The sequence below is a fragment of the Belonocnema kinseyi genome, chromosome 4, assembly GCF_010883055.1.
Source record: "Belonocnema kinseyi isolate 2016_QV_RU_SX_M_011 chromosome 4, B_treatae_v1, whole genome shotgun sequence".
In the NCBI taxonomy this organism is placed as follows: domain Eukaryota; kingdom Metazoa; phylum Arthropoda; class Insecta; order Hymenoptera; family Cynipidae; genus Belonocnema; species Belonocnema kinseyi.
This window is the reverse complement of record NC_046660.1, coordinates 97,829,732-97,834,092: the sequence shown is the minus strand read 5'-3', so window position 1 is coordinate 97,834,092 and position 4,361 is coordinate 97,829,732. Positions and strand designations below refer to the sequence as shown.

The window sequence follows — 4,361 nt, the reverse complement described above, 5'->3', positions numbered from 1 at the left end:
AAATTAAAATTCGAAAATTTTTTCTAAAGCCTCCAGGGGACTTCGTTTTCGCACGAAAAAATTTTATGTGCCCTTATTGCATCCGGACCCACAATTGTGCAATACCATTGTTTAACGTCAACCAGAATATTCTAGAAACTTAGAATGGACACGATCTACAACAGCTGCAGATCGGTCTTGAAATTTATCTGGTAGGAATCTTAATCAAGGAAGTCCCTGCTTATTTACTTATCAATTCTCCCGATTAGATTTTCGCCATTTTTTTTCAATTTTTCCATGACGCTCCGCCGCTGTTCCGATTTATAATGTGTTTCGACTCTATGATATCCCTTGAATACGGAAAATGATAAAAAAATATTGACTTTCGCTGTTGCAGGGATTATTCTAAATAACAGTGAGACTCTGATACTGGGCCGGTTTTGGGGCTGGCGGTGGTGGGACCTAATTTCGATTGTGTTCCGCTCCGCTTTTGTTTGGTCACAACTGAGTGACCGTTGCACACCCTGTGCAGCTTCTTTTTATCCCACTTGCGGCGCTACGTCAATTCCTGGAAGAACTATATCAGGGGGCTCTATATCAGAGTTACGTTATACTTTTTTTCCAACTGTACGTTTAGCTGTTATAAGGAATAATTTAGTTTCTACTGCTAATTTTTTGTTGTTGTAAAACTGAGCTTATTAGGCGAGGGGTATGTTTTGCGATATAAAGTTTTTTTCCAGTAAGTTGTGAAGATTAGCCATATAAAGTGCCACTTTACGGAAGGAAGAAAGGTGTCTTAAAGCGACTTTTACATGCCTGTACAGGAAGAAAAATTCATAGACATAAACCAGATATATTATCCGATTATATCAAAGAAGTTATTGCTCTTGTACAATATTTCCCCCAGATGAACAAAGAGAGTGAAATCTCTCACCATTCAGAATTCCTTCCGTCAATATCATACATCAGCACCGTTCTTGATAATGATCCGCCCGCTCTGGTGTTTCATCTTCGGACTCTATCCCTGCGAGGAAAGATCTGGAGAATAACGCAGATGGAAGTTGAGGGTTTCGCATACATGAATATATTATGAACACATATCAATCACTCCGTTTCATCTTTTCGCGCAAAGGGGAGAAGGACTTTGAATTTTTTTTCCGCTTCTGTCAGAGGGAGCTGACTCTCAACACGTTTCAAAATCTTGAAACCTAATTCCATAAAATGTCTTTCAAATTCCCTGGTGATTTAATTCTAACTCGTTCACTCACAAGTACTTACATAGTGAATTCGTTTGATAATACTGAGTCCTTTTACCATTTAGCTCATTATTCACCAACCCGTTTACCATCACTGTAAGACACTTTCCAACGTTTCGTATCATTGGTGCGTCTGTTTCAGGAGGGTGAACGGGGGTACTTGGAGGGACTGGCTTCAAGGTATGCAGACCTCTTCAGAACGCATTACGGCGATGTCCTGGAACCGCTTGAGGAGCTACGGCGCCGCGAAACAAATGCCTCACCGAGAATGCCCAACACTCAGCTCACCACCAGTCATTCACAGCCCATTTACGTGCCAGGGAAATACTCGGTGAGTCGCTCTTCTCTCTCTGACTTTACCCCTCACCCCACCCACCCCCTTGTTAACTCTTTTCTCTCACTCTGCTTTTCTCTTCCTGCAATTCTTTGATTCCAGTTCTGCTTCTGACGCTAACTCTGTTTCTTCTCGCGCGAATAGTTGAGAGCAAAGAGACAGATCTAAACTATTTATATCCTACTCTATCGTGGAGAGAAGTTTGCCCTTAGACGAAATTCAAGTAAAATTTATTTTTGCAACACAAGAAGTCCCCGAAGAGTTTGAAGTTGACAACACTCGCTTTCAAATTGTGCTACGAACTTGGCAGCCATTTAGTCAAAAGTCCTCTTTTTAGCGCTTGTATCACAAAGTGCTATTCCAGTACAGGCTTAAAGAGAAAATTATTTTTTTCAAAATATTAGCAATCTAAAAGTACAAAAACCTAAGAGGAAGTATGCTGTTTTGATGATGAAAGTTAATATCTACACTCTGTCGTAAGGTTATTGTCGCATTGAGGAATGCACAAAAACAGATCGACGGCAAACTTTATGTAGAAACTTTCTTCTTCAGGATGGCAGAATTGTTGTAAAATTAAATCTTTGGCATGCCATACATTTTCGGAAAAATAAATGGACAGCCGTCTATTTATAGCTCTCAGGGAATACACGTCGGAAGAGTTATTTTATGAATATAGAGAAAAATTTCTCTACTACTTTTCTAATTCAATGCAAAAGTTCTTCAATTATTTCCTATCCTCCATTAATCTTTTTGACGAGAAGGATGAATTTCACGAACCTCTGAGCAATTCTATTTAGAACTCCTACAATTCAAACTCTATATATCCGAATAAGCAAGTCACGTCTGAATCATTCGCAGGGGGATAATCACCTCGGGGTTTCTTACTCATGAATCGTAGCACTGGCAACAGTGCTTTGTAAGCTAAATGTGGTAAATGAGCGAACGTTGTCAATTTTTGTTCAGCCCTCAAGCTGCCTTAGCGACAAGGAGGAAGATGAAATCTATGGCTTCGGATATGGGGTCTTTGGCAGACAAATGCTACAACAGAGGCAACAGAAGCTCGCCCTTGCCACACAAAATAGTACCATGAACACCGCAGCAAATCAACCTACATATCAAAGGTGAGAATTTTTATTCAAGAATTATATTTAATCATACTTATACTAGCAACATCAAAAGTGCGTGTTCAATTTTTTGCGCTTTAGGTACTTTTTACCAGTTTAAAATGATAAATAAACTATTATTGAATTATTATAAACCCAAATATTCATAAAATACATTACGCATTTGTTTATGTTTCTTTATTCTTGAAAAAATAATTCTCTCGTCTCAAAAAAATATAGTTTCTCAAATGACTTTTAATTCAGTACGTTACAATCGATGTAATGAATTGAAGTTCAGGAATTGTATCTAAATATCTCTTTGTATTAAGGTTAGTTAGGCATAAAGTGTTTCAGTAATATATTTTGTTAATATTTTGGTTAACTTTTTTTTTTATTATTTACATTATTTTTATAAACAATTTTCTTTCTCATAGTCATCAAATAAATTTTCTTTCTCACAAAGAAAAGTATTTCTGTATTAAAGAAAAAGTGGAATCTTTCAATATTTTCTAAGCTAATGTTTCTCTCTTACAAGAAATATAATTTTCAGAAAAACAGAGTGATTATTAAAAGGTCGATAAATTTTTCTGTCACAAAGAAATATTTGAACCTACAGTAGTATTATGATCCAAGTAAAAAAAAATTTTCTCACATAACCAATGTTTCTTTTTTTTAAACTTATTACGTCGCTATTGATTGATCATGAAAGGTCATCGATAGTTCATTAATAGGTCATTAGTTGCATTTGGACGAAGAAAACTATTAAATCAAATACATTCCCAATATTAAAAAATTGGTACAAAAATTTTTTAAAACAGTATTCGAGATCATGAAAGATCACGAAAGGTTGTTCCCTAGATCAATATATGTGTGTCGAAAGCGCAAACAAATACATCATATACAGTACTGTTTTAGTCCCAACATTAAAAAAGTTTTTTTCATATAAAATAAAAAAAACAATATATTTTTAAAAATTATAAATAAGTATGCTACATCATAAGAGGATATAAAAGGTTCTTTAATAGGTATCATTCGACGCCTCTCGAAAACGCTAACAAGTATATTATACACTTGACTGCTGCACTTTTAATAATAAATAAGTTTCCCAAATATAAAAAAGATAAACATAGTGTTAAATATATAAATTTGTATTGCTATATCATAATAGCCGATGGAGGATTTGTCAATATGGAATTCAAAGCGTTTCGAAGTCGCGAGCTAATTCAACCGAGATACTATCGTAGTATTTCGAATATCAACAAATTTTTCCATATAAACATGATAAAATTTTTTTTCAAATTTTTTAACGTGAAAAAGCAGCTGTAAATTAACCAATGAAGCTCAAAATCCTATTAGAACTGGAAATTAATTAAGGCTACAATTAGTCCCAATTTTATAAGCATTTATCTTTTCTTTCGAGATAAGGTAAACAAAAAAAAGTGACGTACACACACGCATATACAGACATTTGCCAAAAATTGTATCCTCAAGTTCCTGGAATCGAAATATGTGGAACAAAAATAGTTTCTCATATTTATATTATCATAAACATGGGAGTTCAAATATTTTTCAAGGCATGTTTCATTGATTCATCTGTCAGAAAATTATAATTAATTTAAACTTTACTAAAGCTATGCAATTAAGTAACTTTACAAGATTAAAATTCTCTTTTCGAATGTAAAAATTAAA

The 4,361-nt window shown here is 34.6% G+C and overlaps 1 protein-coding gene across 1 annotated transcript in view; it reads right to left on the bottom strand.

Moving 5' to 3' along the window:
• Nucleotides 1–4,361, bottom strand: part of LOC117171200 (SAM and SH3 domain-containing protein 1-like) — a 574,484-nt gene that overhangs the window by 154,758 nt on the left and 415,365 nt on the right. The window lies entirely within an intron of this gene.